The sequence below is a fragment of the Anabrus simplex genome, chromosome 2 (assembly GCF_040414725.1).
Source record: "Anabrus simplex isolate iqAnaSimp1 chromosome 2, ASM4041472v1, whole genome shotgun sequence".
Taxonomy (NCBI): domain Eukaryota; kingdom Metazoa; phylum Arthropoda; class Insecta; order Orthoptera; family Tettigoniidae; genus Anabrus; species Anabrus simplex.
Window position 1 is genome coordinate 987131997 of NC_090266.1, and position 9839 is coordinate 987141835.

Consider the following 9839-nt stretch of genomic DNA (forward strand, 5'->3'; position numbering starts at 1 on the left):
TGATCATTGTCTATCTGTTTTTTTTTGCGTTTTTTAATTTATTCTGGCGATAATTTGAGTTATTATAGGATTTTATTTTATTATGTACGATTTAGTGATTTTTATTGAGCGAGAAGTATTAAATTTTAATAGAAGTTCAGTTGTTATGACTTTTTTATTTGATTGAATATCGCTTTTGTTTATAGGGTTCGTATTGTTCATCTCAGCATTAGTAATTTTTTATAGTGATGAATATATGCATGGTGATTTAACTATTAATCGATTTATTATTTTGGTATTAATAATTGATTATCAATAATATTTTTAATTATTAAACCAAATTTAATTAGAATCTTATTGGGATGAGATGAGTTAGGGCTTGTTTCTTACTGTTTAGTTATTTATTATCAAAATGTTAAATCTTATAATGCGGGTTTATTAACGATCTAATCGAATTGGGGATGTAGCACTATTAATAGCTATTACGTGGATAATGGCGTATGGGAGTTGGAATTATGTATATTACTTGGATTTTAGTAAGGGTTCTTTTATTATAATTTTAATTAGTGCTATAGTGGTATTAGCTGCTATAACTAAGAGTGCTGAAATTCCTTCTTCTTTATGATTACCGGCGGCTATGGCTGCTCCAACACCCGTATCAGCTTCAGTACATTCATCAACATTGGGTACGGCGGGAGTTTACTTGTTGACTCGGTTTAATGGAGCGTTTGTTGATACTTGATTGTCAAAGTTTTTACTACTTATAGCTGGTCTTACTATGTTTATAGCGGGCCTAGGAGCCAACTTTGAGTTTGATTTTAAAAAGATTATTGCTTTATCAACCTGAAGACAGGTGGGTTTGATAATGAGAATTTTAGTTATAGGATTTCCTAAATTGGCTTTTTTCCATCTTTTAACACATGCATTATTTAAGGCCCTTTTATTTATGTGTGCTGGTTCATTGATTCATAATATAAAGGATTCTCAGGATATTCGGTTCATAGAAAATATTTGTAATCAAATGCCACTAACGGCTGTTTGTTTTAATATTTCTAATCTTGCGCTTTGTGGCACAACTTTTTTGTCCGGTTTCTATTCCAAGGATTTAATTTTGGAGATTGTTGGGTTATCTTATATTAATATATTTAGTTTTTCTCTATTTTCCTCTACAGGTTTGACTGTATATTATTCTTTACGATTAGTGTATTATTCGATGACAGATGAATTTAATTCTACATCCTTTCATCCATTAAATTACGAAGGGTGAATCATGTTAAAGAGAATGCTAGTATTGGTTATAATAGCAATTTTAGGGGGATGTATATTAAGTTGGGTTTTATTTCCATCAGCTGCTATAATTTGTTTACCAGCTACTTTAAAATTATTAGCACTGATTTTAAGAGTATTGGGAGGTTGATTAGGGTACGAGATTGCTAAGTTTTCTTTGTCTTATAATTTATTATCACTAAAGACATTTATGGTATCTAATTTTTTAGGATCAATATGATTTATACCTTTCATTAGAACTTATGTGGTAAGCTACCTGCCTTTATATTTAGGGAAACAAATCTTTAAGACTACGGATCAAGGTTGGAGTGAGGACTGGGGTGGCCAGATAATTTATAATCAATCTGTTCAATATTCTCGGGTAATTCAAAATTGACAAAATAATAGTATTACAATTTATTTAATTAGTTTTGTATTGTGGATGGTTATACTGATTATGTTGATTTTGTACTTAAATAGCTTATGCAGAGCAGAACACTGAAGATGTTGGGGAAGTTTATTGACTTTTAAGTACTTATAAATATAATATATTATTTATACAATGAAAATATATTGTTTTTATTTAAACTATATAAATTGAGAAATGTTAATGGAATTAAACCATTAAAATAAGAAGTTAGCAGCTTTAATTTGAACAACACATTTCTTTAATTGGAAATAAATTTCAATAATATTATTAACAGTAATATACCTCTACTTTGGTATCAATTAAAGGTAAATAAGGAAGTAATCATCTAAGATCAGGTCGAAACTGATTGCAAATCAAATGTTATAGTTAACTACAACCCTAATATGCTCATTCTAAGGCACCTTGATTTCATTCATGATATAATCCTAATAATAAGATAAATAGAAATATTGTACTATTAATTGATCATGATAGGATATTTGATCAACTTATAATAATGATAAAGGAAAGAAGCAAGGCAATTTCTACATCAAAAATAAGGAAAATTAGAGCAATTAGAAAGAATCATAAGAAGGGAAGTCCACCTTAAAACATGATTAATTTCATATGTAAGTATAAAGATAATCTAAGTTAAACAAATACTAAAAATGTGAATGAAGTGTATGTGCGTGAATACATTATCTTAGATTTTTCTACTGCGCACGGTGTTTAAAACATGTACGTGTGCGAGAAGCAGCTTACAGCAGTTTGCTTGACATCTACAAATATATATTTTTTTGATGCACCGTTCATTTCCGTATTTCATAACTAGTGTTCGATTTTTACGGTAGTGTGTTTCAAAATTATAACCGCCTGTGTCTGGGTATAACACAAAAAGAAGTGGTGTAGTGTGTTTGTTAACATGTATAGTCTGTTCATATCTTCCACATTTCATAGTTTATTGATGTTATCTACTACACATCAGAGTTTCAGTGTTCGATTCTATGCATGCATTATTTTTATGGAAACTGTGTGCCATGAATCATGTGTAACCAGCATACGAAATAAGGAGTAAGGTATATTTATTCTACTATTAATCAAAGAGATCAGGGTTCGATTCCACGTGTTGCATGTATTTGAGACTTTAAAAATTCTAACTCTGAACAGAGAGCAGAGGATTTGAATCCATGATTTTTTATTCTGTTACGGTGACTAAATAAGAGAAATCAGAGTTCGAATCCATAACTACAATACAGATTTTTTTCTGATGCATGTGTTAGAGATTTTCTTTTTTAATCTGACAATCAACAGAGAGATTAGTGTTCAAATCCATTAATCATCTGCCTGCCTGTCAATTTCTCTTCTTTTTATCGACAAGATATCACGCCCTCCTTCTATCATATATTTATAATCAAGGTAATTTTTTTCTGTTCAGAACACGATGGGGAATGTATGCTGACTATTCAAATCTTTACTGTAAGATAACAACAGGTTATATGTTCTAAACACAAAAAGTTGCTGTTTGTAGAGGGGCACAGCACAATGCACTTTTTCAGGTCCTCTGTAACAGCATTGATTAACAACGTGTTTTAACTTGTTCAGGATGGGAGGTCACGCGTCGGATGGAGACGTAAAGCCTTAGTGACGGTGTAGTTAGTCTTCCTTCAAAAATAGTTAACGGGGAGGGCCATCTGTCCGATAACGGTAAAACTGTGAGGAGGAGGAGGGATTGAGTCGGATGGGGGCGTAAAGCCTTAATCATAAGATCACTTCGTCATAGTTATGCATATTTAGACTTGTTCGTTACTGTCGGATGGTGGAGACATAAAGCCATGAGCTGACCTTCTAAAATCACTCACGCTGTAACGTCACGCTATTTTTCCGTCGGATGGAGACGTGAAGCCTTAAGCAGAGTAGGACTGGGCCAGACCCCACCAAAATAGTGTACGAGGGGATAGGCCCCTTCAAAATGGCGTCGGAAAGGGCATCTAACCGTAAAATTAGGTCCCTCCATGAGGTTACGTGTGCTCTCTTATGCGAATCCCCCATTGTCGTATTAATGAAGATTGTCTCACGAGAATTCACATTGCCCTACTACAGAAGATGGCGTCGGGAAGGGCATCTAGCCGGAAGTGATATTAGGCTCGCTCTTACGCGAATCCACATTGCCCTACTACTCAAGATGGCGCCGAGCCGTAAAACTAGGTCCTGTGTAGTTAAGTCCCATCCGTGTGGTTAGGCATGCTCTCTTATTCAAATCCCCCATTGCCCTACTACTCAAGCTGGCGTCGCAAGTATCCCCAATGCCCTACTACTCAAGATGACGTCGGGAAGGGCATCTACCTGTTCAAGTGAGGTTAAACCCCCAAGATGGCGACTGTTGCCGTCCGCAAGGGCACCTGTCCGTAAAAGTGAGCTTAGGCTCGTTCTTTTATGCAAAATCCGCGTCGGGAAAGGGCAGCTGCTCGTAAAAGTGGGGTTAGACTCCTCCAAGATGGCGACTGTGAGGTTTGGCTTGCTTTCAGACAAAATCCACGTCGGGAAGTGCAACTAGCAGTAAAAGTGAGGTTAAGCACCTCGAAGATGGCGTCTGTAAGGTTAGGCTTGCTCTCTTATGCAAAATCTGCCATTTCACTACTACTATACTAGGAGCCAATGACCTCGGGTGTTGACTCAGCACAAAAAATGCTGACGAGGTGGTTTAGAACCCGTGTATCTCTACTACTCCCCTATGAATAAAGGACATGTATTAGGTCTTACATAATCTCCCTAGTCTTATTAGTACAATCTTATGGTGAGGATAGTATGGTCATTAGCACGGTGAACTTTTCATTTTAGGTCAAGTGGGTCATCAGCTTCCCGTGTATTTGTGGTAGGAATAATACAAATGTTAAGCAGCTTAGGTTGTGACAGCTCATAGTAGGACTACAACAAAACAGTAAGTCTGGTAGATCATTCAATGAAGTTGTTTAGTGAAAAATAACCATAGATATACACAACACAAATAAATTACATTACTGTGAGGTACAATGTGAACAGTCTTTGATCATAGGGTATGGTCCATCCCAATCTTCGAAGCAATCTTTTCCTCTCCAAATTAATGTTGATTACTTTGACAAGCAGCAACTTCGTGTGCCATTTTAAGGTGAAGTGGTAGCAGGTTACATTAATATTCTACATCGTTAGAGGCATAGTTTGCCACAAAATTAGATGGTAGGTAGGGTAGTAAATGCTTTATCATATACAGCAAAAATTTACGTTTATAAGAGGCATCAATAGCCTCACTTACTAATGTGTTATTCGCTTGTTCAAAGAAGCAGGCCACACACTCACAAGTGGAAGACGGGTTGGTAGGTAGATTTGCTGTGTTACTGAAACATTCACTGTATTTTTCTCTAACTGTATAATCAGAGCAGTTCATGTCTCTTCAAAGACTGAGATCTGCATTGTCTAAGTGATGTCATCATCACAGTAGACAAGTGAAGGTCTCTAGAGTTCGAATCTATAAGCTCGAAATATAACAATAAAAAATTGTTCCCAACACCAAAAACAAATAGCGCGTTATGCATCAGCTCGCATGCTAGCATCTTAGATTCTGCAGCCACTCAGCTTCAAAACTTGAAGTAGCATTAAAGCCCCTTGTAAAGTTAAACTTGGAGTCGAATCCATGCCTGTTAGGTTAAGCTTGCACTCAGGAGGAGGAGGTAGTCATACACTACTAAGTTTACGAGGAGGAGCACTTTTGCCACGGCAATGAGAAGGGCGCGGTCGCTCAGCCCCGAGACCTAAGGTCGCCTTTCAGCGTTACACTCTATGAATAAAGCATATGTATTATATTACAATATCTCCCTAGTACCACGTAAAGCCGGTATCTACATGGGTTCCCCCTCTGCCCTTTAGCATCAAGTAAAAAACCCGCAGCCTCCCACTACAGTTGCTGTGCAAACTGTTTTTCGGTTGTGAACATTAAGTTTCAATCTCTAAGTGATGTAAACATTACGGCAGACAATTAGAAGACTCTAAATTTCAAATCTATCAGCTCAAAAGGTAAAAATTAAAAAAATCAGTGTTCTAGAGACTAAAAACAACAGAGCGTTCCACATCAGCACAAATGCTAGCGCAGTTGACTCTGCAGTTGCTCAGTTCTAAGACCCTGAAATCACCCTCTAACGTTACATCAATATAAGCAATGCAAACTTATTAGGATTTATACCACCTCCCTACTCCCATACAATGCATTGTCACAATCTTTTTTCAAAATTCCAAGTTCAGCTCCAAGCCCCTGAGGTTTCATTCAGACGTTACACACCTGTGAATAAAGCAGATCTCCCTAGACCCGTGTTGCCATCTTGTTCCATCGATTGACACCTTGATATAGGGTGTAGCTGCAATTGTTCAGAAGTTAACATTTGGGCACTTTAAAGACTGATAGCGTTACCGTTATGGTTAATATAAGCAATATGTTGATATATTTCTGATGAAATCTAGCCTCCTGCGTCGATCTACACCTTGATATAGGGTGTACCTGAAATTGTTTAGAAGTTAACATTTTGGCACTTTGAAGGGTGATAGCCTTGCCCTTAATGTTCATATAGGCAATATGTTATATTTCTGATGAAATTGAGCCTCCTGCATTGACTGACACATTCATATGGGGTGTAGATGCAATTGCTCAGAGTTAGTCCCGTAAGAGTCCTTGTATAGCGACCATCTTTTGCATTAGCAGCTGCATCAGCCTTCTATTAAGATGTTACACCCCTATGAATAAAGCATACGTATTAAGCCTTATAGCCGCCATCTTGTTCCAAGTTCAACTCTAAGTCCTGGGAGGTTAACGTGTGGTCAGCATAATGTTAGGCCTGCAGTTAGCCCGGATATCGAACTTGAAGTCTGTTAGGTTAAGCTTCTACACTTACGCAATTAGCCCGTGGGTTGAACTTTGAGTCTCTTATGTTAAAGCTTGTACTCTTAGGCTTCGAACTAGGGTCTGTATGGTTAACACCCTTAGGCCTGGAGTGGAGTCAAACCCGGGATCTATGAGGTTAAGTCTAAACTCGTCTTGCCTGTTAGGTTAAGGCCCCCCCACCTCTTAACCATAATCATGTTGGCTGTTAGGGTAAGTTTGCACTTTGTGGCATCAAACTTGGGCCTTAGGCCCTTAAGCCTAGAGTCGAACCCAAGGTCTGTAAGGTTAAGCCTAGACAAGTAGCCAGTGTAAGGTCATGTACAGTTACGAGCACTCTCTTAGCTAGCAGCCCGCACCTCGCATCACCTGGACAGAAACTGAGACAGTCTTAAAATCAATGCCTAAAGGAAAATCTTCAGGTGCAGATGAAGTGAATGCGGGCATGATAAAGGCAGCAGGCATCCAGGATATACAATGGCTGCACAGAGTACTAAATGCCGTATGGACAGGTAACAAAATACCTGCAGATTGGAGCAAGGGCGTTATAATTCCCCTGCTTAAGAAAGGCAGCAGACATAAATCCACCAACTATAGAGGAATAACCCTACTGTCTCATGGGCTAAAAATTCTAGAAAAGAGATCGGGAACCATCACTGAAACACAGTTAGAGGACGAGCAATATGGATTCAGAAGTAACAGATCAAAAATGGATCTAATTTTTAGCACCCACATGCTGATGGAAAAGTATTGGGAGAAAGGCAAGAAACTGGTCATTGTATTCCTGGATACAGAAAAGGCCTAGGATATTGTTATAAGAGATAAGATCGGGGAATGTCTGAGGAAAAGAAATGTGCCCGAAGGACTGGTAAGGAAAAGTCAGATGTTGTACAAAGACTGTACTAGCTGTGTACAAATTGGGGAAGGTCGATCATCATGGTTTGAGACCAAGAGTGGTGTTCAGCAAGGAAGTGCACTGTCCCCACTACTGTTCATCACTGTTATGGACAATATAATGGAGAACATGAAGGAAAAGTTAGGTGAACTGAATGTAGTGGCCTTTGCTGATGATATCATGATTTGGGGTGAAACAGAAGAGGAAGTACAGACCAGACTCAACGTATGGAAATCCCAGTTCCAGGAATATAACCTCAACATCAGCGAGACAAAGACAGTGGTGATGGGAGTCAACAAAGAAGGGCGTCCAGCAAGTGTAAAACTAGGAGACCACCAGCTAGAGTGTGTGGATATTTTCCTTACCTTGGAAATGTAATCTCGAGTGATAATTTGGTCAGAAAGGAAATTACAAACAGAGCAGAGTGCAAAAGGGATCAGAATTCTACCAACAAGTAAGAACACTTTTATGGGATGACATGATTCCAAAACCGGCCAAACTGATGAAATGAAACAAAATGGCATATGGCTTTTAGAGCCGGGAGATCCCAGGACGGGTTCGGCTCGCCAGGTACAGGTCTTTTGATTTGTCTCCCATAGGCGACCTGCACGTCATGATGAGGATGAAATGATGATGAAGACAACACATACACCCAGCCCCCCGTGCCAGGGAAATTAATCAATGATAGTTAAAATTCCCGACCCTGCCAGGAATTGAACCCGGGACCCCTGTGACCAAAGGCCAGCATGCTAACGATTTAGCCATGGAGCCGGATTCATCAAGACTGTAAGCAACAGAGATGAAATTTCTTAGATCCACCATCCAGAAGACCAAGATGGCCAAGTTAAGAAATGAGGAGGTGAGGAAAGAAGCCAGTATAAAGACATCCCTATTAGACCGAATTGGCACATCCAGACTATGGTGGTACGGGCATGTGATGAGGATGGAACTTACATGAACAGCCAGAATAAATTTGGAAAGACAGGTGGAGGGGAAAAGACCTGCAAGAAGACCTAAAACCTGATGGATGGACATGATCAAGGTTGATCTAGTTACCAGAGAATGGACAGTGGATGATATTCTCCATGACAAGTTGTATATGGACAGGAAGAAGTGAAAGAGGCTCATTAACAGTACCCGAGAAACTGGAACTGTACAATGATGATGATGATTTATATGTAATAATAAATTATATCCTCTTACTTATGTGTTCTTACATTAAATAAAGTCGTATTTATTTACATACAGCAGATGTATCGTGACATAACCTCACGTTTTGTTACAGAAGACAGATCATAAAACACACAAATAATAAATTATACGACTACGATTTATACCAAATGAAGTCTATACCGACAACCTGTCGTACATAACTACGTAGATAGAAAGACGTACGGTAAACAACTTCATAGCCACACCTCCCAAGTCATAATAATAATCAGTGGCGTATCCTGAATTCCCCACGGAGGCATGCAACTAGTAACCATGCAGTAGCACAATGTATTTAGTAAATTCCAATTCTACTAACCCTAATTACATGTAGGTAAACTCGACCCTGCGATTCGTTTTTCAGAATGCCTTGGTGACATCACTGTAGAACTCCTCACGTGCTTTCATCTCAATAAGGTGATCCTTCTCTATAGACATCATTACTCATGTAGAGGGGCGACTCTGAGAATTGTGGATGAAAGATTTTATTCGCTTTAGGACCCAGAAAGAGCATTCTACAGATGATGATGTAGCGGGAATAGTTGTAACGAATGTGCACAATTTATAAAACGCAGGAAGACCACTCTGGAGACGACTGGTCAATAGGAATTTTTGGATTTGAGCCGCAGTCTTATCTTTGAAGTGTTCAGAAGTGAAAATTGCCCTCAATTCGGATTTAAGTCGTAGTATACCAACATACTTTCCATAGACTTAAATCAATTTACTGAACTGCTCATTAGGAAAATCACCAGAAAAAATGAAAATTTCTTACAATCATTGTGCGGTGCCCAGAAAAATCGTGTGAAATATTTCAGCTTGTAAGGTTCAGTTCCCTAAGGTTCAATATTGTGCAAATTTCTAATCAAAAAATTATTGTTCTCAATGATATAGGCTATGTGCCACGTGTCAGTACTTGTTTGGCAACACTGTCACATAGCAATATTTTCAGGCGCAACGGCGAAAAACTATAGCCTGGTACTTGCATATATTTTCAGATTGATTCCATTTTTAATTGGTGTGATTTAAAGAATATGGAAAATGCTCTTTTTATTTGATGAAATGACATCCTGCATTTAATAACATTTTTATTCCAGCTCATATGCCCTAACTTTTCTGTTAGATTAGCCTATAAATTATGTTCAGTCGAATGGATTATTTACTCCACATTAACACTCTTA

General features: G+C 38.1%; 1 pseudogene; it reads left to right on the forward strand.

The window, feature by feature from the left end:
* LOC137498497 (NADH-ubiquinone oxidoreductase chain 5-like) lies at positions 1–1747 on the forward strand (annotated as a pseudogene).
* The last annotated feature ends 8092 nt before the right edge of the window (positions 1748–9839 follow it).